This window comes from Maylandia zebra, linkage group LG5 (assembly GCF_041146795.1).
Source record: "Maylandia zebra isolate NMK-2024a linkage group LG5, Mzebra_GT3a, whole genome shotgun sequence".
NCBI classification, from domain to species: domain Eukaryota; kingdom Metazoa; phylum Chordata; class Actinopteri; order Cichliformes; family Cichlidae; genus Maylandia; species Maylandia zebra.
The window spans coordinates 31,743,747-31,771,538 of NC_135171.1; the positions used below are offsets into that span (position 1 = coordinate 31,743,747).

General features: G+C 40.2%; 1 protein-coding gene across 8 annotated transcripts in view; it reads left to right on the plus strand.

Moving 5' to 3' along the window:
- Nucleotides 1-27,792, plus strand: part of LOC101473100 (plasma membrane calcium-transporting ATPase 1) — a 131,900-nt gene that overhangs the window by 18,809 nt on the left and 85,299 nt on the right. For 6 of the 8 annotated variants that reach the window (XM_076884215.1, XM_004547402.5, XM_012918124.4 and 3 more), the window contains one exon: nucleotides 9,081-9,140. The exons of 1 other annotated variant lie outside the window; for it this stretch is intronic. The gene's annotated coding sequence lies outside the window, so the exon portion shown is untranslated. Of the gene's footprint in view, nucleotides 1-9,080; nucleotides 9,141-9,760; nucleotides 9,941-27,792 lie in introns of those variants that run through there. One more of the 8 variants, XM_076884214.1, reaches the window with a different exon arrangement.

Below are 27,792 nucleotides of genomic sequence, written 5' to 3' on the forward strand. Positions count from 1 at the left end.
AGTACAGTTCTGTAGGTTATATTGCATTGGTTAGGAAAAGGAAAGCAAGAAAATAGCCTTCTGGGTCTTCAAGGCCAAACCAACAAACAGACCCCCACCCACACCTATCCACTTTTTCTAGAAAGAAGAGAAACACCGAGCTGTAGGTTTAAAAAAACAAAAAAAAAAAAACAAAACAAAGCAAAACTATAAAACCTAGGCTCCCTGGCTAGCCACAAAAGAGGAGAGAAAGTGTTTAAATACTGTCAGAAAACTCCCACCAAGCTTGCAGCCAGATTTATTCAAACACAAAAGAAAGCATACTGAGGTTTTACAGGTTTGCCACAAGTCTGTTTCAAAGGACAGATTTCTAGTGAAACTAAACACGACTAATCCTAGCAACCATACAACAGAGAGCCCAAATGGCAAGAAGCGCTTTGTCGGGGGCTAGATGTGCACTTCCACTACTGACCAGAATGCTGTTCAGCTGCAGCACGTAGAGAGAGAGGGAGAAAATCTCTGTTTCAATAAAAGGCTAAAGAGATGCAAGGGATATAACAATGTCTCACACAACAGTCCACATTCTGCTTGACTTGGAAAATGCTGAACCTCTGTATAAGTCTGTAGAAAACCCACAGGATTTTTCCACTCAGGTGGCTGAAACAAAGTGTGCGTGACGACCAGGTTTGAGGTGAAGGTGATGTGGGTGTGGGCCTGGTTTTTTAAGTGACACCCAAACACACACATAATGTTTAACACTGAAAAATATTTTTATACGCAACTTTTCTGTAGTAAAACATCATCATGCATTTGTGACAAAGTGTGTGGAAGTCAGTCATACAACATAGTTTGAGGTAGGCATCAGACTCTTCCTCCATCTCCTTCTCTCTTAATTATTATTGTCATTTATTTTATTTTTTTTCAATCTGGTACTTCATGACTTCAGAGGAGCTTCTTAAAATTTCAGATGTATAGGAAGATTCTGTTCTCAGAGACGGTCCGAAAAAAAGGCACCAGTCAGAGGAGGAAGTGAGCAGATGGAGGGCACATGGAGAGCCAACAGGAAGTGAAGGCTCGGTGGTTTCCTCATGTTGTGTTGGCAACAGTCAAAATTTCACTTCCCTCTACTTACACTCCCAACAGGTGCTGTTTCTGTGTGTCTGTTTCCTCCCTTTATTTGACATGTTGCTTTTTGACCTCAGAAACTTTTTTTCAAATTCAAAACAGTGTTGGTGTTGGTGCTTGAACCATTTTATTTTTCTCCATAAAATGAGCAGAGGTGGAGTATATTTCTTTCTTTTTCCCTCCACCACCAGACTTCTGTCTTTCTCTGTCATCTAATCCTTTGAAGCTCCACTGGAGGCTGAGTACTGTAAAAGATTTGGTGGAAATATCAGTGTAACCTACATAGTTCCTTATCAGATTTGTTCTCACATGAATGCAGTTGGAGCATCGGCTGCATCATTTTAAAGACTCACAGAGAAGAACAATAAGGTTTTTGGCCATTAGCATGATATATGTTGCCATATTTTGTTAATTATGTGGTTTGTTCCCCTTGGAAAAAAACACCTCATTAACCACTGGATAATTTTACAGAATTTTAACATATGAGTCATCTTATTGCAGAGCGAGTTTTACAGTTAAAGGGTACTTTGAACACTGCTGGTGTCAGTACCATTGTTTAATGGGCCAGCAACCTCCATTTTATTATTTGTTTTAATGAAGGCATTGTTAGGGATGCATTAAGGCAGCCCCGGGCCTCGGACCGGTACCGGTCTGTGAATCGTTTGGTACCGGGCCGCGAGAGTTGAGGCTCGGGTGTGAAATGTATGGTTTTCAGGGTTTTTATTGGTTTTTAGCGTTATTTTGTTATCGTTTTTATCATTAACTCGGTTTTCCTGGGTCTTTTCACGTGTGTTATGAATAAATCTTCTTTTTTTCGGTACCGGTACTAGTTTTATTTTGCTGTATTTATCCGCGACACCTTAAAGGCCGGTTTGTGAAAATATTGTCGGGCATAAACCGGTCCGTGGCGCAAAAAAGGTTGGGGACCGCTGCATTAAGGTATGTTTGTGGCAACATTTAAATTGATTGACATCAAATGAACGCATTTCACATCATATATGGTAAATTTAGATCAATATTGTGCGCACTGTTTATGTTTTTAACCTTCAAGTGACCATTTGGAGTCCAGCTCATATTTATGTGCTGCTGCAATATTTTTTAATATTTGTTACTCATTATGTTCACATTTCTACCGGAAATGGCCCGCTAATGTGGCAAGGATAAAGCTAAACTGTGCTGGAAATGTTTTATGTTTATTTTTTGAACTTTGATTTTGATATCATTTTCCACTTCTTATCACTACTTTGCAATTGTTTGCAGTGATCCATGGGTAAAAGACCTTTCAAGGATATTTGAACAACGTTTGCAGCCCAATTACCCAAAGACTATGTCCCTGCAGTGCATTCCAGCTAATCCAGCCAAGTGTGGCAAAAAGATTAGTGTTTTATACAAGAGGTGTCCAACCCTGCCTTAAATAAACAGAGCCTTCTTTTATACCTTAAATTTAGTGAATGTATAACCTCAGCACAGCATATCCGATGTGTGGGATGAGATGGGGGTCACTATAGTTTAGGCGGTGTGGCCATGGTCTGTTTTTACATGAGCTGTTTTAGGATGTGGGTGGACTGCACTGTTCTGTGGGGGAATCCCTGCCAGTAGTCAGTTCAGTTCATGTTCAGACTGCAGACGCTGCAAAGAGTCCCCGCTGTGGTTTGTTTTCTATCCTCCTGTCAATGTGTTGTTGAGCTGACCGGGAGCTCTGCCAGCAGGGAACTCTGCTACGTACACATCTCCTCTGCCTACCAGGTGGGAATCCCACTCAGGCCTCATTCCTGTTCCCGGTCTGTGACTGGTGCAGAGGATCGGTGGAATGCAATGTTTGTTTTGGAGAGCTGGGCGTAGCTCTCACAATCAGCACGCAGGCATTCATCACAGCGTGCACGCACAGACACGCAGGGCTCCGATCTGAACGCACACACTGCCATCACAGCCAAGATGCTCCAAACTGGGACAAGATGAAATCTGTTAAAACATAAAACACATCAGAGAGGAACAGGGACCCGCTCGCTCCTCTGCTGTTTGGGAAAGCAGAATAAATAAGTAAATAAATTCAAAGGCTGAATTTATTCTCAGCTGTTCCATTTCTGTTTCTTCATCTCCGGCTGTTGTTAACAACTCGGTGACTTTCTGACTCTGAGGACCAGAAACTGCTCTGGAGGTCTGGTCCAGTGACCTGCCGGTGCGTTTTTGTGTTTTCCACAGTTTGACTCTGAGTCCACTGAGCGAGGCCTTTGGGCTCAGCTGTGTAAGATCATGTGCTCAATAAAACCGAAGTGGCTTTTCATTTCAAAGTTCACCAGGAAAAAAAGAACAAAAACAGGAGAGGCACAGAACATTGTCCACACAGAACATTCTGTGCATGCTTTCATGTGACTCTGTGTCATATTCTTGGATTCTGCTCTCACACACAGAATCTTCAAAATGGAGAAATTTAGCCTTTTCAACACTATGGGGGGGAAAAAAGTGGATGAGTCCGTAGAACTGGTTGTAAATTAACTGCAGAGTTGGTGGTTTCATCTGTAGCTCCTCACGTCTAGAGGCTGAAGTGTCCTTGAACATGATACTAATCACATACAAGTTTCCTGGTCTGTGTGTGTGTTGGTAGTGAAATAAATTTAATTATCTTTGCATTCAAGTGCGTTTGGCTTTGGAAATGTTTACGTGGCAATAACAGATGAACTTGAAGTAGCTGGCAGCTGATACGGAGTTATTTGAAGTACACATACTGATGGGAGTTCCACTGAAGGTGGTGCGCATATGATTAGCTGAATAACTGGTTAGTTGCCAGGCAAAAGAACACTATCCTGAGACTAGTGAATTAAACACACTTGGAGGCCTGTGATAATTCTGACACTGAGTGTTGTACAGATGGCAACGCCTTTGTGAAGCAGGCAAGTTTTAGTGAAAGCAGATTCAAAAACGGCAGCAGAATAATGCATTTTTCATTCATGATTTAAATGATGATCTCTGGTGATTTTTTATTTTTTATTTTTTTACCTGCACTGATATCAGTGCGTGTGTGTCATTAACTTACTTAATAGGTATTTTGGTTTTGAGTGTCTTTGAACTGGTTCTCCAACTTTTTTTTTCCCCTTTCTGCAAATTCATAAATTTCTGTACACTCAGTCCACATTCATTTGATAGGAGCCACCATATAAAGTCATAAAGTAGTCATAAAGTCAAAATGACAAGGGGAACACAATTTGTGTGTAGTTTTTGCCACACTTAGTATTTGTTTGTTTTTTGTTTTTATTGAATTGTTTCATGTTTTTTTTACTTGTTTGTCCAAAGATTATTGCTAAATTAGTTTTTTAATAATGAAAGTTAATTTAGAGGCCTAAGCTCTACACAGGGTAACAGGTTCACTCAGTACCAAACCACACCCATAACTGTAAGACCAGTACTTGTGATTAGATGAACTTGAATCCTGTTTAGATTAAGCAATCCAGGCACAAGAGTGTCAGGATAGTGCTGAGGTCCAATGCACAGTTTGCAGTACTAAATGGAACTTTGGGGGGGAATGCGAAATGGGAGCAGTCAGTGTACTTTCAATACAAGCGTGAGGACATCATTCAATAGAGTCCTTGTTGTCTCGGATGAAGGAACAAATATGTCTGAGTGGCCCTAATCAGTAATGTATGTGCATGGGAAATGGTGTTAGCTGATTTTCTTGATTCAGTGATGCAGGTCTGTACTATGATGGCCGTTTGGTTCAGGTATGCACCCTGAGTCATATCCACGACTATGATCATGTATTCATTCTTTATTCATTCATTGATGCAAACATGCATATTAATACATGCATTAGGCATTTAAGCGGATTTCATAACAGCCTGACAGAGAAAAGTCAACATTCTTTGGCTTTTACAGTTTAAAGCAATCTATCAAGACTGTCAAAGTTAATTGAGTGCGTCAGTGCAATAGCATTAAGGCTGACTATTTATTATTTGTCAGATTTTTGTCATTATCTTCTTCTTATTATTATTATTCTCCTTCTTCTGCCTAAAATTCAGATCCATGGATCTTTTAGCTTTTGGGAAACTCAAAAATAACTTTTATCAGGATATTAACATAAACAATTAAAATCTGTTTCTAGTTTCCAGCTGTCTACATTTTCCTTACAATATTTGCTGCAATCTCTGCAAACCTATTTTACACAGAAATAGGGACACTGGCACATTCATAATTTTTTCAGGAATTTTCTAGTGGATTTTAAGCACTTTGTTTCCTTCTGCTTACTCTATCTAACTCAGTCTGGCCCTCTGAGGAAAAAATGTTGCCAACACTGCCGTGGATACTTGTCCTGAACACTCGAGACAGAAACATGTTTCCTTGGTCACATTCCTCTTGTGAATTTGACCCTGTCACACATTCAGCTGCTCACCGATTGGACTGTTAGATACACTCCTCCCATCCACTGGTATGAATGGCAGCTTGTGTTTTCTGTGTTCAGACACTCTCCACTCTGTCAGCCTGAACAGTTATTTTTCACAAAACCCAGGAATGTTTGGTGTCACATTGTCCAGCTGGTTTTCAGCCCAACAAACAGCAGACTGTGAGGATTTTTTTTTTTCCGCTCTGCTCTCAGTCACAAGATGCTCCACCAACAGTCATCTGAGGCTGAGTAATGTGCTGCTTCACTGATGAGGGCTGAAAGAGGCTGATGGGTTTGTTATAGAATAGGGGGGGGGAAAGTATGATTAAATGTAGGGCTGTTCGATATAACGATATATATCGGATGACGATATAAAAACGTCTATCGTTTCATTTTACGCTATCGTTTGTTTCGTGGTGTCGCAAAATAAACTTTACGGCAATATTTTTTTTTCATGGTTTTGATGGTCACTGTAGTGGCTACAGTATATTAATTTCTTAAAGTTCTCTCTTTCTCTTATATTTAATATAACCACACTACGGACGGACAAGCGCCTGTTTTTATGCGCTGTCGTTAGCAACAACGACGGTAAAACCATCACATGTCCTCTTGTTTATTTTCCACATAAACCTTTCACAATAAAGCTCAAGATCATGTGGAGACTTTTCAAAATAAACGGAATCACGTGAAAAAGTATGCAGAGTATTGACGGATGAGAAGCAAAAAAGAGCCGTCAGGTGCTAAAAAATAAACCTTAGACTCAAACGTTAGAACAGGCTTTTCCCCGCAGCACGCCGTGTAATAAATACTCACAAAGAAAACGGCGGCTGTTACAACCTATGTCTAAAAATGTGTAGTTTCATGCATCGGTTAAAACACTCGACTCCAGCTACACGACGCCCAGCTGGAAACACTTCACCTACCCGAGATTCACAGAATTTACAGAAAATATAAATTTTTTTGTGATTTATATCGTTATCGGGACGATAGATGTTTTATATCGGGATATGAGATTCTGGTCATATTGCACAGCCCTAATTAAATGCTTGGACCCCAGAATTTGCTTTTTGCTTTTATTGTGTTGAAATATTGCAAAACTGTTGCCCAGTTTTTGGAGATATCGGCTGTAGAGATGTCTGCCTTTCTCTATAATATACTGGGATCAGATGGCGCTTTATTTGCAGAAAGGGGGAAAAAAACATGTTCACAGTTCATATAGGAACTCATTTCTTTCTATCAGACTACACCCACCAAATGCAATGCTGTGAAGAACAACGCCTCCATTTACTCGTGAAGAGAGACTCGTGACAGAATACCATAAATGCTTTAAGACACTAAACTGTGCCCCTCAGCTGCCTCTCGAACATGTTTCTCACCCCGTGGATGGACTCCAGCTCTGTCATCTTGTGCTGTAGCTGGCGACTAAAGTCCTTGTTTTGCTCTGAGCTCAGTGTAGTGGTCCCAGCTCTCCACCTACTCCAGGTTGTGGCGAAAGTGGCCCCTCCAGCTCCAGTTCCGGGAGGCTCTCTAGCATACTACCGTCGCCAAATTGGAGTATGTCTGACAGTGGGATAAGGCACAACAAAAACAACCTGAGCAACCTGCAGAGAACCATTAGACAGGAGGGAACTTTTTTTGCTTTGGTGTGAATTACAGAGAAGAAAGTAGGTCATTTTGATTTGGGGATGAAGCTGTTAAGCTGTTTTTAAACATGAACTCGAGTACTGAGTTGCCAAACAACAAGTTTTCCTCTGACTTGTTGTTTCCAAATTTTCCCCACAGCTGATAACATCACTGTTAGGTCCAGTCCAGAAGTAAACAAGCTGGCTGCTAACAAAACTGTTCCATGAATACCACTAAAAAAAACAATCTAAGTGGAGGCAAACATCCCTGTGAGGGGGCTGAAATCTCTTAAAACAAAGGGTTGGTTTCACATCTATGGGCTTTATATTCCCATCAGACGCCTGATGTCAGCAGGGTTCGACTGAAGTGCCCGTTTAGTCCACATTGACTCCAGCCTCAAAGTTAACATCAGACATTTTGCTGGACAAAAATAGTTTAACAGTAAGTTCCACGAGGAATAAACGGAAAGAAAAATGTATTGTTTTTATTGACTGAGTGATTGATTTTTTTATTTCCCAGCCCACAGCAGCTCTATATGCCCACGACCACACTGGAAAGCGCAGTCTGAAACTAAAGGCCTTAATGCATCAGTGTTGTGTATACGTTTTCTGCGTTTGGGATTTATACATGCTGCCTGTGGAAATTATACTTGTTATGCTCTTCAATTTGAGACACTTTGCTTTGGAGAGACATGTTTTTACACACTCTTAACTCATCTGCATTATTAAGATCATTCCCCCATTAGATAAAATAGGTAAAGTTTTATAAACTTTTGATTTAACAGACTGTCTGTGTTGCAACTGTGACCTACAGTATGGTCATGAGATCTTGGAAATGAACTAAAGAATAAGACTGATTACAAGCGATTGAAATGAGCTTCTCCTAGAAGGTAGCTGGGCTGGCCTTAGAGAGAGACGTTGGAATAGGGCTGCTGCTCCTCCGTGTTGCAAGGAGCCAGTCAAGGTGGTTTGGCCTGGGAATACCTCAGGATCTCATAAGGAACTGGAAGAAGTTGTAGGGGAGAAGGATGACTGGAACATCCTCCCCAGCATGCTGCCACCACAAATCAACTTTGGATAAGTGGAAGATATTGATTACACAAATGGAAGTTACACAATTGAATAGAGAGGAGACTGTGTTGTTGTCGGTACTCTGATGTGGTATTTAAATCAATATTTATGCTTAAAAGCAACTCTTTTCTGTGTCTTCTAATTGAAATTTGTCGCTTGCAAGGTGCTTTTGAACTCCATAGTCACTGGGGAATAACTACATCCTCGGGATGTGTGGGGTTTTTTTCTATTTGGGTTTGCATTGCCAATAGGAACAGTACTGTGACATCCTGGAGATATGAAAAAGTTCCTATGATGTAAAAGGTTACTGACCCAAGTTGTAAAAATCTGCAGTGCTGCTCAGTTTCCCTGCAAGAAAGTGTTACCATTAATTTTAATATCCTCTTTTTCTTATAAAGGAAGCTGCATTTGCATTATTGTGATGCAAAAACCCCTGCACAAGATGCTTTGATAAGACTGGTGTGAGTCTCAACTGTTGTCTGGTCTGCTGGCTCTTCAGTCGTGCATGTTATGAGAAATTGAAACTGGCCCCTATTTTAAAAGAGACAGTGGACACTGGAAGACTGATAAGCTAGGGTTGTGTCGATGGAGGATGATCTAAAGGTCAGATGATCGTTAGAGGGGATTCAAGGGGATTTTTTTTCCAACTCATCTTCTTGTCAGCGTATTAATTGAATGTCATCATTATAATTAGATTGATAATAAATCTAATCAGCCACGCTAGTTTCATGTTAGCATGCTGGCATGTAACCGACATGGTTATGTGCAAGTTAATGCTCGCAACTCTTCACACTTTGAAATGAATGTATGTGTATCTGGAGCGAATATACTCATTTCTCATCATAGAGTAAGGAAAAACTTTAACTTGTGTTTAAAACTTAGTGGCCTCTTTTCATTCTTTTTCACAGGGCTTTGTGTTTGCTGGTGAAAAGAATCCGCTGTGGAGGAAACCAGCGAAGGACAAACAGGTGGGACACATTAACCCTCTCGAGGCAGGCGTTGCAGATTTGCAACTGTTAAAAACTAACAACCTGATTACCCCACATACATATTTTATGAGTTTGTTTTTTTTTTTTTACTCAGAAGTACCACTGCAGGACTTGGTTGTGCATTAGCAACAAAAAGTTTAATTTGAGCCTGAGATGGTTGAAAGGAGACTGTGAGGGAGTCAAAAAGAGCCAAACAAATATGATGGCCTGGTATCTTTTTAGCTGTTTAACTGAATCTGGGTGGAGCACATAAGTTGATATTTCAGGGAAATGGTTGAGAATTCGACACACGTGTCAGGATGGGCATGCATACTCTTTTGTAATGGTTGTTACAAAGAAGTGTTTTGTTAGCCATTTGAAAATTGATGATAACAAGTCATTTTTTAAGCATCAATTAGATTTGCACTTTTTGAATGATATTAGAGTCTCATCATCGTTGGCTGCATAGAAATCCTGAGCTTAGGAGTAATATTTTTACATTATTTTCAGACACTGGTGCTTATATTTTTCCACAATAGCTCCATCGTGTCTGGTGTTTTTTAAATTCTTGTTTACATGTTTGTTTGTTTGTTTTTTGTCTAAACTGAGACCAAGTTGGGCATTTAAATTCCCCATTGTTCAAAAACGTGTGTCAGCCGGTGATCGGCTGTGATCAGCTGATCACGGGGCCGGGGTTAAAAGAGAGACGCCACCCACCTGTTCGCCGCTCAGACATCAGTATCTTCATGTCAGGAGCTCCGAAACTCTGCCGACGTCAGTCTCCCCCTGATTCAGCAACCGTGAGTTACAATCCCTTTCAACCCTTTTTCTCTTCCCGGCTCCGCTCGCTCTCTGTCTGTAACGACCGTTCCGAAGCCACGCTTCGTGCTCTGGTCATTACTAGAATAACTGCGTGTCTGCTCCAAACCCACCGCTAGCCTTGCCGCGCTTGGGTCTAGCCAGCACGCCACACGGGCACGCCGAATTACTGTGTGTGATCCGCCCGGCCGTGACAACGTGCACATAAAAAAAATAAAAAAAAAAGAGTATGTTTCCCTAAACTGAAAAATTGTGGCCATTTAGAAAATTCAATGCCTTAAGTTAAAGATTCAAAAGTGAGAAGCATAAAAACATTAGCTGTGGTATCCAATGATTATGGTATGTAGTCTTTGTCAACATACTTGAAGTAGGAAGTAAACACTCAAAAGATCTTGTAAACACTCTTACACTCTCCGCAGTGTTGTATTGTGTGTTTGTGTGTGCGTGTGTGTGTTAAGGGTAAAGGTTAGTCATGATGTACTTTTGACTTTTGGAATACCCAAATGGAAAACATTTTTAAAAGGAAAACTGTGATGTCAAAATGAAAACATGACACTTCACTTGAAAGGCAACATCTTTCTGTTTCTGAGAATTTGACCATTTTCCATGTGGGGAAAATAAAAACTAACCTTAACCCAAGACCAATCACCAATGACCTGGCAGGTGTTAAAATCTTAACCGCGCAGTGTTAAACTCATCCAGTGATTATCTCACTTATTAGCAATGACACTGGAGTTAATAAATGTCTGTTGGACTACAGAGAAGATCTCCCAGCCCAAATAGAAACGGAGAATAACTGGCAGCATTGAGAAGCTGTAACACTGGTGTCAATGAATTTTAGTGAAGAAGAGACATCATCATGTGTGTTGGCTCGGCTGCCTTAAGAGGTCTACTCAGCTGGCTATTAGCCGCATTCAGTGGTGATGATGACTAAGAGCTGAGTGCAGGCTCTTATGGGGTTTTGCTGTGTTTCTGTGTTAATATGCAGTCAGCTATGCGAGTGATGGCCTGAAAATGAGACTGATGGAAGTTTGTGAAACAAAGTAGGAAGGAAAGAAAGTGATTGCGGTGCTAACATTTCCCTCTTGATAAGCAACAGATATACAGTGACTTGTAGCTGTAGCTGTTTATCCAGAACAGGAAGCTGCTGTCGTCGCGGAGTGTTCTAATTGCGGTGGGTTTGTAGGCTTTTGGCCTCTCGATATGTTTTAAAAGAGTGTGTATGTGTTGAGACTGACACAGAACTGATCTCTGTAGTTTGAAACCATCGAGATTAGGTGCTTCACACAGCTGTTTGTGAATGACTTGCACATTAGAGGCTAGTACTTCATGTATACATGTGAAGCAGCCCAGTGAGTCAGACAGGCTTTCACTGACATATTCATTTATTCATGTGTTTATTCATTCAGGTGCTGCATGTTCTCGTATGCATTCAACCTGCTTCAACTTTTCTGCTGACAAAGATTTCTCCATTTTTAAACATTTGCATTTTCTGTTGGCTGAATTTTATTTTTCAGAAAGATGCAAAGAAACTGAATTACATTCAGAGTAGACCCAGCTGTTAAAAGAAGAAAGAAATATTTCAAGATCCACTAAGGTTTTGTTTGTTTGTTTTTTAACAAATGTTTCATCTACTGAAGCATAGGCATATTTTAATGAATATAACAGGGAAAGACATACACTGTATTGCCAAAGGGATTCACTCACCTATCCATGTAATTGAATTCAGGTCTTCCAGTCACTTCCATGTCCACAGGTGTATAAAAATCAAGCACCTAGGCATGCAGACCGCTTCTACAAATATTTGTGAAAGAACTGGTTGTTCTCAGGAATTCCAGCGTGATACAGTGATAGGATTCCAAATACGTGACGAGTCCAGTTGTGAAATATTCCAAATTCAACTGTTAGTGGTATTATAACAAAGTGGAAGTTATTAGGAATGATAGAAACTCAGCTACAAAGTGGTAGGCAATATAAAACCGCAGAGCAGGGTCAGCGGATGCTGACGAGCATAGTGCACAGAGGTCAGCAACTTTCTGTAGATCTCTACAGACCTCCAAACTTCATGTTGCCTTCAGATTAGATCAAGAACAGTCGGTAGAGAGCTTCGTGGAATGGGTTTTCATGGCCAAGCAGCTGTATCCAAGCCTTACATCACCAAGCACAATCCAAAGCTATGGTTGCAGTGGTGCTTTAGACCACTGCATCTGTCTGAGCTAATTGGAGGGTCTTCACTGCATCCTTTTACTAAGTTCCAGTGAATGGAGCTCTTAATACTTCAGCATACCAAGGCATTTTGGATAGTTTCATGCTCCTAACTTTGAAGGATGTTTGAGGATGGCCCCTTCGTGTTCCAATGTGACTGTGCACCAGTCCACAAAGCAAGGGCCATAAAGACATGGATGAGTGAGTTTGCTGTCAAAGAAATTGACTGGCCTGCACAGAGTCCCGACTTCAACACGACAAAACACCTTTGGGATGAATTAGAGCGGAGACTAGAGAGGACATCTTGACCAGTATCAGTGTCTGACCTCACAAATGCGATTCTGGAAGCCCATAGACATGTACTCGTAAAACTTGTGAAAACTTTTCCCAGGAGAGTTGATGCTGTTATAGCTGCAAATGGTGGGTTGACATCATTTAAACCCTATGGATTAAAAATGGGATGTCACTCAAGTTCATATGCATGTGAAGGCAGGCGAGCGAGTACTTTTAGCCTTATAGTGTGTATCTCTGTCAGTCATAGCATATCCAAATGTTGGCTTTAGTAGAGTCAGACTTATTACCAAGTCTCTACAAAACTTGTATTAAATCACAAGTATATAGTGCATATGCAGTAATTTATTGCTCACTTAACACAATAACTGCATCTCAACTAATATAAACTAAGTGGTACTATTTAAAACAGGAAATGTGCTTTATTAGCAAGGCTCCTTCCGATTGTCAAACACATCAATCTTCATAATTTAGTCTGTTATAAAATATTACATTTTGGCACCAAATCACAACAAAAGTCACCTCAAGGCACTTTATTTTGTACTGTAAAGACCTTACAATAATAAAGAGAGAACCCAAGCAATCAAACGACTCTCTATAAGCAAGCACTGGCGACAGTGGGAAGAAAAAAACCTCCCTTTTAACAGGAAGAAACCTCTGGCAGAACCAGGCTCAGGGAGGGGCGACACTCTGCCAAGACAGGTTGAGGGTGAGAAAGACATTTGCTGTTAAAGGCAAACTCAAAATAAGCCCTAGATAAGGTTGTTTTTTTTCCCAATACGGAGAGCGCATCTGATTTCAGAGGTTTTTGGTAATCGTTGCTTTAGAAAATCCTAAAAACACAAATAAAAGAAAGATGTATTGGGGTTCAATTAAATTTGCATTTGGTTGTCCAAAGAAAGATCTGCAAAACTGCTGCCCAGAGTGAGCTCAGCTTTTTAGAGAGGGGATAAAGTGCACAGTTGTGAAGGAAAGGGTTGCACTGGAGAACGAGACCACCAATATTAGTTTTATCTTTAATATCTTGTTTTCTAATTGTAATTGGAAAAATAACTGACACGAGGAGTTGAATTTTAAGTGGAGTGATAATGGCAGTTTTCTCATATCCAAGCGTGTTAAATGATGCGCTTCGACATGTGTGATGCCTCTCGTCAGGATGTTTGTTGTCTGCCGCTGTCGTATTTTTAGCTGCTTCTTCTTCTTCATTTACCTCTTGAGGAAAATGCTGCCATGTCCCGCTCGGTGCGACCTGCTTATCAACGTGCTGCAGACAACAGCTGTTATCTAACATGTTGGAGACGCACTCCATGTCTCATTGGCATGCCTTGGCTTTCACTCTCACACATCAACATAGACTCATGCACTTTGTGATGTTCTTTAAGAAGGAGAAACATGTTTTGTTTTTTTTTAGGGGTGGGAGGGGGGGTTCATCTTTATTGAACATTAATATCAACAGTGAAAGAGAAAGAGAATCTATATCCACTGCATAGCTTATACAAATCAGTTATTCCGGCTGGCTTTTTCTTGGATACAAATCTTTCAAAAATGCTCCCCAAACTCTCAGTCTTTGAGAATATATGTAATTCTTTGTAGCGGAAAGTGTGGAACATTTGGCCTGTGAGATTTTGCCCTCAAAACAATACAATTAGCATTTAAGAGATGGAGATTCATCAGCAGTTTGTTTATTTGTTTTTAATTTAATTCTGTCCCTCTGGCTGCCAAAAAAAAGCTCTGGTTCAAGACTCATTTCCTTTCTGTATATTTTTATTATATTGGTTTAACTTGGCCCAAATCACAGATGTTCTGATTAAGCAGTTATAGCGTATTCACAGTCCAAGTGTGAATCACAGCACAGACTGATTTCCACTTTATTTTCTCTTTCTAATTGTTATTTAAAGTTTTTTATGCACCCTTTTTCCTCTTCTTGTGGAATCTCATCAGTCACGGACCACACAACTCCACATTTATCTGGGAATTCTCCACATTCCGCTCTCGCACTTTTGTTCGATGTTTGTGGTAACTTTAACATATCTGCTTCCAAATCTAAATGATGCGTTGCTCTTAAGGTTTTTAATGCTTTCTTACATAAAAGGATGCTGTGGTTCCAGTAGGGACTCCATGAAATATTCATGTTCCTAATGTAAGGATGTGTGTAACATTTCCCAGAATCTGTAAAACATACCTCTTTCAAAAAGGAGAAACTGTAAACAGTCACACCATCACACTGGTTATCTCTGTGGTTTTACTTGCGGACTAAAGGTTAAACGAGACACAATGTCCTGGGAAGGGTTATTATGGGTCAGAATCTGGCAACCTCATGATTTGATTACATTTAGATTCTTTTGAATCACATTGATCCAGATTTGATTTAATGATGATGATTTTGGCTCCACTGGGGTCTCAGCCTCGGGATTTTGCTCACCTAATTTAATCAACGAGTGGCACAAAATATTGTACATATTGCTCTGAATTACCAGAGAAATAAACTGGAATTGAACCCACACTGTATTTTCACACTTTTGTAGCTTGTTAATATATTACAATATGTGTTAATAGGATTATATACATTTCAATCGGCCTAATTTTGATTATATTTTAGCTTGTTTTAAAAAAAACATTCAAATGTGAAAATGAATTGGTTTAACAGAGTACTATCAGTACTTTGTCCTGTGATTGTCAGAGTCAGAACAGCTGTGTGGCGTGACGTGAGGAGAGAGATGGGTATTTAAACACTTTGATTTGATGTAATTTGTTAGTATTTTGGTTTTTAAACATACCTCTGTGACGTTGTGGCGAGCTGTGCAGGAGGTAAAAACGTGTGGGCTGTTAAGTGTTTTTTGTCTGTTTGTTTTTGTTTTGTTTTGTTGAATAGTTCTTGACAAGCGGCATCTAGGTCTTTTACTGTCTATCACAAGGCTAACATGGAGAGACAATCATTCAACCTTGCAATCACACTTGCAGCCAATTTAGAAATACCAGTTAGCCCATTATGTGTGTCTGTGGAGTCTGGAGAGAACCCACACAGGCACAGGGAGAGCATCCAAACATCCCAGCTGGTGAATGTGAACCGGTTGTAGCTTGCTATGAAGTGACCACTGCTCCAACTTTATTGTTTTCACAGTTTTTTAGCTCTCTCTAATAAGAAATGTACATATAGATTAATACAATCAATAAATGGCTTTGCAATGCTATTATAAACAAATATAATGTGTCAGTAACATGCATATAAGTAGCTCTTTGTAAATTCACCCTTTCTAAGGCCTTATAATGGCCTTATATACCCATTACCTATTTAGGACCGAACCCATAACAAAAACTCATGCTTAAAAATGATGTTTAAGAGATGGATCACAGATGATGATCGGCCTCTGAAACAGAGCACTCAGGCAGCAAACACATTCAGCCATCACGCGGGCTTCAGATGACATTAATATTCATAGAATAAAAGAGTGTGTGTGTGTGTGTGTGTGTGTGTGTGTGTGTGTGTGTGTGTGTGTGTGTGTGTGTGTGTGTGTGTGTGTGTGTGTGTGTGTGTGTGTGTGTGTGTGTGTGTGTGTGTGTGTGTGTGTGTGTGTGTGTGCCTGTGCCTGTGCCTGTGCCTGTGCCTGATGGGATAGTACCTTTCTCATTACTGGCGGTGCTGTGGTAAGATGCCCGGCTACTTTAGCTACCAGACAAAAGCAGTTTCAACCTAATCCTCATTCAGTGATTTCATTTCCTCTTTAAGCACTAAATGGAAAAACAAAGACGAGAGAAAGGAAAATAAAACCAGGATTTTCTGTAAGAACTGCTCTCTGTAGACCTCACCATCACCATCAGTCAAGCGGTGTTTGATCAAAGCCTGAGAGGACTTTTGGTTCAGGCCTACAGCTGTTAGCATGCAGCCCAGAGAGGGTCAGCTGTCTGTGACCCCAGCTGCAGGTACTGTCATCTGTATGGAGCCGCCCTGTGGAGCTTGTTAGCTGTCTGAGCTAATTGGAGGGTCTTCACTGCACAGATGCTGACGCACTTCAAAGGAGTTCCCCTTCAAAGAGCAGACAGGTCAGAGAGGGAATAGAAGGAGGATATGAATAAATGCATGATTTCATTTCTCATTTCAGAGTGGAGAACCTGGAGTTTCTTTGTATAAATAATTTTCTGTTGGCTTTGGTAAATTTGTCAACATTTCCAATCTGCATTGTGTTTGCATCAACAAGCTTGTGCAGCCATAATTCTTTTGCTGTGGCAGCCTCTATATTTTCTGGAAAGACTTCCCAACAGGTTAGTGAATGGGTTCTGTGACTTTCATCAGGCCTGGCTCTTCATCTTGGGAAGACATTAAGAGAGCCAAAAGAGAATATAACCCCCACTCAAGACAATGCCTGTAACTCCACCAGATGTACCAGAGCACGTTTCAAAAATTGTCTCGAAGAAAATCTGTTTGGGGATAAAGGACTGAATTTGGTTTCCAAAATGAAAGAAACTGTGCAGGCTAAACACTCAGCTTCTGAAATGTTTGCGGTGTGAGTTGAAGCCTTGGAACAAAACTGTATGAGACGCCACATCAAATGGAAGCACTCGAAGGGTTTGGATGGGGCTGAGGAAGACCAGTATCATCTTTATTTTTACTTATCTAGGTATCTGGAAAAGCTTCCCAAAACAACAGAATAATCTTTGTCTAACGCATGAAATGTAATTTTATAGTTAATACGTAAAACAGTTTCACATATCTCTTTCTGATGTTTGAAATAATCAAACACTTCAAATTCAAATTTTATTTGTCACTGAGTAAACAGGTTTCACTCAGAGTTTCTTTGAAGCAAAGTTTGAGAATCATTTACCTGATGCACAAGGCTACAGGCCACAACCCCAACTAGAAAAAGGCACTACTGGGTACTCAACTAAAGCCATGAACTGTTGTGGATTTTATCCACCTATTAAAGAAGTGACATTCATTTGACTACACTATATGGAGTATATTTTGATATTTTCCCCACCTTACTCGCTTTTTTGTTACAAATACGTGATTCTGTTACACTCCATCAGACTCCAATGACAGACACCAAGTAACATAGTTTGAGGTATTTTCTGACTGTGGTGTCTCATTGAGTTAGTTCAGATCCTAACACATAGTGAGCTTGCAACTCGTTTCCTGAGATGTAAAAATCTGTATTTATGTCAACGTCTCACATGAGACAGGGGAAAGCCATTTCTTCATGGGCAGGCCTTTGACCACAGGGTGTTGGAACAGGTCAAACTATAAACTGCTGACACAAAGCTAAGAAAGAACATGGTGCTTTATTTAATTCTCTACTTCAAAATTCAAATGCATCACTTTTCAAAGCTTACAGAAGCTCCTTTGTCTTCTGTAAGGTGATTTTCATCCAAACGAACCCAAAAACATGCTCTAATTATGAGAAGGATTTGATTAAAGTCTCGGGTATGACTGCGTTGCTCAACGGTGAATGCGGTGTAGAAAGAGGTGCAGAAGAGGTGCAGAAAAGCTACTGGGCTGTAGAGGACTGTTGTCGTCCTCCCAAATTTCTCTTTTTGCCAAGATATCCCCACTCCTGTAATATCACTCTGGTAAGCTGTGATACATGAGTGATTATGCATTTTTATACGGTAAGCAGAGCCTTGAGCTGCTGGCCCAAAATCAAATTACATGTTATACATTTACAGTATTTGCCCCCAAGTTCAAGATGAGTCATCTAAATCTTGTAGTGTTTCACAGAAAGAGGAAGAAAAATAGGATAATGTAATTTGAAAAAACTATAAATACCCATGAATCCACCATTACCAGGAAACCATTGATATACTATCTCTATGATCTTTTTAAAAGAAATGTCAGACTTAAGTTCCCTGGAAAGCCTTCAGCTGATGCAGAATGCTGCAGTGGGCGTACCGACAGGGACTACCCCCCCCCCCCCCCCCCCCCCCCCCCCATGTTGGCTTATCTTCATTGGCTTCCTGTGAAATCTAGAATCAAATTCAAAATACTTCTCACATTTTGAATAATCAGGCCCCATCTTGCTACAAAAGCCCCACTTTACTCTTAGACTGCTGGTTTACATGTGGTTCCTAAAGTATTTAAAAGTAGAATGGGAGGCAGAGCCTTCAGCTTTCAGGCTCCTCTTCTGTGGAACCAGCTCCCAGTTTGGATTTAGGAGACAGACACACTATCACTACTTTCAATATTAGGCTAGAACTTTCCTTTTTGCTAAAGCTTATCCGGTTGTTCAGTCTGACGTCACTAGTCGTGTCTGGACCTAAACTCCGCTGCAGGTCAATATCAAACGATCACTATGGCATTACTGAGAGTTGAAAAACTGTCTAAAGTCTTTCATCTTTAATAAAATGATCAGCGTTCTGCTCTACCAGGTGTAACAATTGAATTTAACATCCAGGCATCCATGAAAACAGAATTTATGACATTTAACGGAGTTAGAAGTTAGCAGGGAGTTAGCTCGCTAGCTTCTATCTAAATACAACATAGCATGTCCTGACTGCAGGGTTTTGGACACAAATTAAAACGTACAGCTCTGTTATCACTTCCAGCATAAATGAAGACAGAAAACTAAACAGTAGTGACGTTTGTAGGGTTACTGAAGTTGGGCTAGCTGGTATATAATGATGTGCTACGTGACCGCTAGCGACACAGCTATGTTAGCATAATATAAACAAGCTAACTTTTTTCCCACTCGATAAAAGTTAACGTGAGTGTTCTCGGTGGTCAGGAACAAATGTAATCGCATGGCAGGATGCTGTAAAAGGACCAAACTTCAGCTAGGAGAACAATTGAGATAATCCATCCACAATACGAGGTTAGTCATTCATATACTGCTGCATGTGTTGGGCTGTAGTTACTTCCTAAGGTTTTAAAAACTGAGCTTAAATAAATGATTAGCGGTAATAAAAGCCGAGGGAGGTCAACAGTGATCACTGACTGTTTTAGGAGCTTTTTGAGATTAAATAGAAGAAAATACAAAACATTAAACATGTTAACAACACAAAAGCCATATTAAATGCAGACTACTTTAGGCCCGGAAGTAGGATTCGTCACGTCATCACTTAACAATTGGATAGTTAGGGCTGGATCAGGTGACCCTGACCCCTCCCTTAGTCATAGGCCTGATGGTGCACTGAGTGTTTCTCTTTTCATCACTCTGTATTTAATGATTAGTTACTATCAATCTCTGCCTTCCTTCCACAGTGTGTCTTTTGTCCTGTCCTGTCCCAAACCCCTAAGAGCCCTTCAGTGAGCCTGGTACTTCCTGTTAAAAGGGAATAATTTTCACCTTTCTGTAATGGAGGCAGTACCTTTTAAGTAAACACCTAAATAACCGATAGTTAGGATTGTAAAACTAACATTTTCTGCATCTGCATTTAGCACGACACCTGTAATTTGGTCATTGTAGTTTGCTCCATGCAAGAAAGCAAGAAAAGTCTCTTCTAGCTCCCCACTATGAATCGGGTCCTTTGATATCTACTATTGCAATGAGTTTAAATCTCATTTATTATATTGTATTTGTACAGTTGCAAATATGAAGTATGGTTGAGACAAAATCCAAAAGTGCATGAGTGTGCTGTTTGGGAATGTAAGGGTTTGTATCCACCTAAGCATTTCTTACCAGCTGAAAACAGCAGACATTTTAGCCAATGAAATAAATAAATAAAATGACAAATAAACAACTGAAAATGATACAACAGGGAGCTGAATTGGTCAAAATCTAAATTTTGATGTAAGATTTTATGGCTGAAACATCTGGAAACAAAGATGTGGGCTGAAGTTGATAAAAGATTCTTTTTTTTTTTTGGTCCAAGTGTCTGGATACGTTTATGAAAACCAAACTAAGAATCAAATCTGTTGGATCAGAAACGGCTGTGGCGGCCCAGAGGGGCAATATTGTGTCATGCAAAGGACAAACATTAAAGGGGCAGTGCTCTAAATCTTTCAGCTGTGCGGCGTGTTTTTAAATTTTACAGCCTGTTTCCCTTCATCTGCGGCAACAATGGAGGCCTTTATCAACCTGCTTCTCAGACAGTCACACCTGGGGACTGACCAGCAGCAGCAGCAGTGTCTGATGTTTCCCTCCCCTCCTCAGTGTTTTTGGGTTATGATCAGCGTGGATCAGGATTCAAGTGATGAACAGCTTCAGAGCCTTAGGCTGTAAACAGGATTACTAAATCTCTGGATGCTCTCCAGATGTTGCTGCTTTGTTTGTTTCAGAACTGTCTTCTCCTCTGTGTCATTCTTTGGGCTTAAAAAAAAAGGACAATAAGGTCATGTCCTCTTTAATGCTGTGTCTCTTGTCCCTTCTTATTACTTTCTCTGTGACAATTTGCCTAATCTAAGTGCAGGAAATAATGGATTCATTTACACACAGCATGCTTATTATCTCACACAAGTGTCAGGCTGCAGCTAATGAATAATTTCAGTTGTCATATTTGATTAGCTCGCTTAATTCCTTTTAGGATTATTCAATTGACAATTTAATCTATAGAATACTGTGCATTTTCAAAGAAAAGTTGACATTTTCAAATGTTTAAAACAATAAAACGTTTTTCATTCCAGTTGAGGAAGAACAAAACAAACAACAGAACCAGTAATTTTCTGATTGATTGACTTAGCAGTAATCTTTTGGCAGGAATGCTTAAAATCAAAGCGATGGTCCAAGAACACACCAGTATGCTTCAGTGGAAAATAAACTTGACAATTGTCCACGTAACAATGAAAGGAAATGGCATGTTTCCAGAAAATATTACCAAGTGGCAGCAGGTACAAAGAGAAAAGGAAAGGTCCAAGAACATAGCCTTGCGGTACCCCCAGGGGAGGGCAGCAGGCACAGAAAATTCTAGTATTATTTTGGTCTTTTACCTTAGCATTAATTAGCCAATATGTGTGTTTGTGATTCCACAGTTGTTATCTGATCACAGCCAAACACAAGACTTTTGACTGCAAGAAAACAACACAGCCATAGCTAGAATGCTAATCCTGAGGATTTAAAATGCCACTGGTTAATGTTATGGTAGCAATATTATTGTTCTGTGGCTTTAATACATGCACTGCAGCCCTGACATTCTCAAGGCATTACCCAACAAAGGTGCATATCAGAGCTCAAACATCCAGGTGCAGTTTGACTGGATATAAGCTGCTCTTTAAACTGCCAGTGTGCCTGCACAAAATCCATGTGGCGTTGGAATGCTCCGGTGTGCGAGCATTCCCTCTTGCATGCTGTCGTGGTACCTCCCTCGCCTAAAACATCTGAAGTGGACTACTTCCTACTGTGTGCTACATCTGTGAAAAGACAACTGTGGAAATAATCCTGATGTGATTCTCCAGGAGGATCCTGCGTGAAAATGGTGAACAGTTTGTTGTTATTCATACAGTTAATGGAGGATTCAAGTCTTTCTATACCAAGGCTTCAGGAGACATTAAGGACGAAGCTCAGCTCAGCTAAGACAATCAGACTTTTCCACATCATCACCAATCACTGATCGACCGAGAGCCTGATTATTCAGGATTTTCTGAGGGTCACAAATTTTAGTCTGCTGCCACTCAGTTTTAGAAGTTTCACAGTCTAATTTCCCTTATGGCGGCTGTTACAAGATTAATATAAATTGTAGTGAGCTTTTCAATATAACTGAATTGGATTGTACCTGAAGCTGTAGTCTTGAGACTTGTGTGATATAAAACTGCACTCAGCTGCAGAACAGATTGTAATTTATTTTTATTTCCTTTATCAAACCTTCTGTTCGCAGTACAATTTCTGCCCTTCTTCCAAAGATATCTGGTCCTAATAAAATGTATGGTTGACTGGGGGCTTCCTCCTGATGTACAACGCAGCTTAAGGTGCAGACTAAAACACATATAACCAAAAATATATGATCAATAAAATCTTACAGTGGCTATTTGGGATTTTTTATTTTTTATTTTTTATTTTTTATTTTTTTTAAAGGTCAGCCTGCAAGCTGTACGAGATGGGGATCTCTAATGCAGTTAGAGGCGGCTCATTTTCAAGTATGCTATGGATCAAGCTGAAAAGCTAATGATTTATGTGAAAGATAAAGTTCTTGTTAGGCTGAAGGGAACTTGGGCTTTTTGTCCTTTTTAGATTCTATTTTGTGCAACTCCCAAACCTACTGATACAAGGGGAAAAAACTTTGCAACAGGAAATTTATTTTTAACTTTAAGTCTCCATAGCAGCTTCCAAAAAGGCACGAAAACATCAAAGAGTGGAAATAATGACACTATTATGCAACAGTTGCTCATGTGGATGTGCTTGTTGGTGCTTTCAGCCTGTGTGGTCATGAAGTTTGGACTATATTTACAGATGTCACATGGGCCCCTGTAGCCATTTAGATGGGGAGGAGAAGACCTTCAGACAATGTCATCATAGCAATAGCAATGTCTGATATTGTATAGTTATTCCTAAAGGCTCAGTTTGAGACAGGAAAAACCTGGAATAATAAAATGATGTTGGGTTTAAATGTCTGTCACTTATTTGTGGCACTCAGTAGATTAAATTCTTTTACCACAGGACCACAGTCTGCACACTACCAGCTCTGTTAAAGTTTGCCTGTAGATCTTTTAACAGAGCTGGTAGTGTGTCAGAGGCAGACTTGACATCTTACAAATGAAGAATTTTATGTTTTTGTTTTCCAACCAATTGAAATAGGAAAGTTTGAGATCTCTTCTGGTTATTTTTGTGTTGCTTCTTTCTGAAATTGCATGTTATAACCTTCAGAGTTGATTACCAACATGCCTGATTACACTCTCTCTGGCCTATCCATGACAGCAAAGAGGTTTCCACTTGATCCAAAATGAGCCCTCTGTAAATCTACGGGGTCTCATATTTCATCGCCCTGATGGATTGGATTGTCTAGGATTGCACTGACTCTTTTCTAGAGTTAATAAAAACACTTTTCAACACTAGAGCCCCTAGTTTGGTTCTTTTGGCACAGATGACAGCTGTAGCTCAGGAGGTAGAGGGGCTTGTCTACTAATGGGTCGATTGTTTGATCCTATATATTGAGAAGTCCTCGGATGAGATAGTGAGTCTCAGATTTTCCATGCTGTGTCCATTGATTTTGAGTATGTACATAATGGATTAAAAGCAATTAAAGCGCCAAAGATAAAAGTGCTCTATAAATATGACACCGCCTCCATTTCCCGTGCAGTTTAAGACCATCTCCAAAGATTGTAAACACAAGATAATTGGGGTAAGAAGATTCTTGTTTTCCCTTTATTTTTCTATTTTTTCCCTTTACCTTTTTTGCCCCTGACTAAAAGCCCAGAGTCATTCTTTAGGTGTAAAGAGAAACCTCGTTTAACAAGATCTATCTAGCGGAAGTAAAACTCTCAAAGTTTTCATAGATGATGATGTACAAAGACTTTTCGTTGCTGCAGCTGACTGTCTCCAGATCACTTAAGGTCTGTTTCCTGGTCTGCTTTTGGCGAAACACAGCAACTGCCAGCATGCGTTTCCAGTGGTTGCCCTGCTGCTACAGTGCAGGTCAGTTCATCTGTGATGGAGGTGATGTGGGCAGAAACCCCAGGCTCTCTTTGCCACCTTCTTCACCCCAAAAATCACCACCCCCACCCCTTTCCTTCATTTATGCATTGGTTTATTTGTTTTTCATATTATTTATTTGTTTTAAACGTCATGGGAGTCATCTGTAAAAAATCTGAATGAATTAGCCTACTATCTTGGCTGTTGCTTCACCACGTCAGCAATCCTTAATAGGTGATACTTGAGACATGTGTGACAGGTTGTAGACTTTGCAGTTTTGGGAAAGCTGGGCCCATTTTCACCCATTTAAGAGTAAATCTTAGCAGGTATCATAGCGGAGTGAGTGTGGCCTGTAGTGTGAAGTTGCTTGGAGTTCTCAGCAGGAGTAGAAATTATATATTATATATCTTATATATTAATATGAATCCATCCACCATATTTGCTGTTTCAAATGAAGGACAGTGATATTTCTAAATCCTGCTTTTTATCTCTTTGCACAGTCACTCCTAGATAAACAATCAGCTGACTACCTAAACTGTGGTTATGGTTGACAGATTTGTCATTGTTCATGCAGACAGAGACGTCAGCAGCTCGGTATCCATTTATACTCTCACAGCATCTCAGTGCGGTTTATTCTAGTCCCATCTTCGAAAATAGAAGTCAATATAGGAAGCAAAGCAATGGCTAAGGTTTCTTCACTGTTTTATGTAGAACATCTCATCTTTTCCAACTGCTGCAACAAACTCATCTGGGAATTTCTGTGCTTCTGCGTTGTGATAGAACTTGTGAAATCTTGTAGAGACAGATTCCTGCTGTTAGGCATCTTGGTTACAAAGAATGGAAGGCGCAAGGCAACTTGGCAGTATCGTCATGAACAATAAGTACCCGATAACCTGAAAATATTAAAATTGGCCATTTTTGACTTTTAGACACATTGTTCTCCTAAGTCCTGATCACAAACATGTAAACTGACAGACATCAAAACTATTCACATATTTTTCATAAAAGGCTCTTTTACTTCCAAAACATAGGTTTATAGATTCAGGTTTCGTAGATCTGACTGGTTAATGGCAGTTTTCTGCTCTGTGATGGGAAGATTAAATTAAAGGGTTTAAGTTGATGAGCCTCAGTTTGTGCTGACTGCCTTAAAGTTTGAAGGGTTAATTGCACAGCCTGAAATAAACAGACAAACGGGAAGCTGGCACTGCTTGCACACATGTCTTGCTTCCTGTGATCATGAGTCATTTACAAACCAGTGAATGAGTGTGCTTGTGTGACTTTGAGCCTTGGGAGCTTTTTTTTTTTTTTTTTGCAGTGGAAAACTGTAAGATGAATCTTGCTAATTGTCCATATAGTGTCGCTGTGTGAGAACATCATTAACAGACACAAAGGCAATGTGTGTGGGTGTGTGTCTGTTTGTGGCTCCCTCCAAAGATGTTTTAGCTTTCCGCCCCAAAGAAAAGTCACCAGAGTTGTAACAAAATATGTTTCTCATATTTTACGTTAATTATCATTCATACAACCATCAAACTGATAGAAACAAGAATATGCATATAAATATGGGCATATTCCTCATGTTTTAAATAATTTGACAAGGTCAGTGCATGTACAGCATAACTTGTACATACCCTGACCTTATTATTTGTAACTCTGGGCATATTTAATATGAAATTTACCACTATAACAGTGTATATGTTACATAAAAGAGGGGACAAATAGTAATAGTGATAGAATAGAATATAAATATACATGTACTGTTCAGTAAGGTAACACAGAAAACACATTTGTGTGCACTGTAAGGGACCCAAATATTTTTAGCTGCATAGTCACCCAGTAAAAGCCTATTTTGTGCTTTAAAAAAAACACCCCCCTGGTGTGTGTGTGTGTGTGTGTGTGTGTATTAGCCATGCTGAGGGGCCATAAATCTATAGACACACTGTGGGGACTCCGACATGGGGTATGATTTGGGTAAGCCTCAACATAATTAATGCAAGTCCTTCCATTGTGAAGTGATGGAAACATGACTGTGTGTTTGTGTGTTCTTGTGTATATGTGACGTTTCTGTTCTCTGCAGTATGGGGATTTCCTTTTTCCACTCTGGTCACATGACTGCAGATATGGGTGTGGTCTCCTGCATTCCTGGCCTCTTGCTTTGCTCTCCTTAGGCCATCTGGCATCCTGCGACACACTCTCTCTCTCTCTTACACACACACACACACACACACACACACACACACACACACACACACACACACACACACACACACACACACACACACACTGTCGTCTAGACTCAACTCACACTAGCTCAGTGTAACGTGTCCTGCATGTGGAAAAGCCTGTATGAAGTCACTGACATGATTCAGGACTCAGGACTGTATGTGTGTGGGGTGTGTGTGTTTGCATGTGATTGGTTGTTGAGCGAACCAAGAATCAACTTCTTCTTTGTGTGGTGGGTGTGGGCAGCAGTGAGGTTGAATAGTAGGTGTGTGTGTGTGTGTGTGTGTGGAGGAGGGCGGTGCAGGCTTCTCCTTTAGTATGCAGAGCAGGTGTGTCTGCAGAGGCAGAGAACCGAGATGGAGGAAAAGGAGGGAGGATAACAGCAGCTGAACAGCAGACCGGTCTGATGGAAGATAATGAAAAGAGAGAGATGAATGAAACTGTTTTTATGACCTGTTATTGTGTGTGTTTCACTGCGTGTTTGGAGGAGAGAGAGAGAGACAGAGAAATTTTAAAATTTACATTCAAATCAAATTTCCTTATGCCAGCAGCCTTCTCATAGCAGGCAAAATAATATAAGTGACAGCAGCTGGACTGTGGCTGAAACATCAAATAAAAGATCAAAGTATTTAGGAAACAGTTTGTGATTAAATATTCTAAAGACAGGAAGAGAAGAACTGTCTGACAGGCTGAGCTGTGATGAGGTATTGATCCTGTTTCCTGGTCCAAGCGTCTCCACCATATGAGGAACCCCCCCCCCCCCCCCCCCCCCCCACACACACACACACACACACACACACATACGCACACAAAATCCCCAAAAAAACTGTAGAGGCATATGATTCTCGGTCCCTACAGTTTTGTGTATGCACTATTCATGTGCAGCAAGGCTTCAATTTAAGTTTTAAAAACTCGTGGTGCACACTTGAGCCTCCAGCCTCATGCTTTTTCCAAATATTGATTTTTGACGCTTCAGAAAAGAGTCACTCTTTGGACCCGTCTCATATGTTCTCTCGGCTGAAGTTTAATCCATTAGGAGCGTTTTCTTCCTGCCATGTGTGATGGCATTCCTGTGCCCATCAGGGACCCCATTATTTTATTTTTTAAAATAATTTAGCCATCATCAGTACATCTCGTGTAGTGATCGGTTTATATTATTAGCCTAGCTCTGTAGCTAGCGACCTGGTAACAGATCATTAAATGTCAACAAGGCCAGGGGTGTGAAACACATTTTACTTCACGGGCCGCATACAGCTCAATTTAAACTCACAGGAGCCAGTCAGTAAAGCCATATATTCTAAAAAAGGAAAGAAAACTCAAATTTTTTTCATTTTTATTGTAACTCTATAAATGCATGACAAGTGTTGAGAAAAACAAATGTGTTTTTATGGCTTCAAGAAAAGTTGTTCTAAATGTATAAATATGTGGAAATTTCCAGAAATGTTCACTCCTACGTAAAAAATGCTGGAATTGATATGTCACACCAGAAATAAATAAATAAATAAATAAAGCTGATTTGGACCTGCTGGCAGGTCTGTCACGGCTCCTGGGCCACATGTTTGACCCCTTCAACTAGCACAGCTTCACCGACCCTCCAAACATTTTTATAGCTGCTGATGACAGTG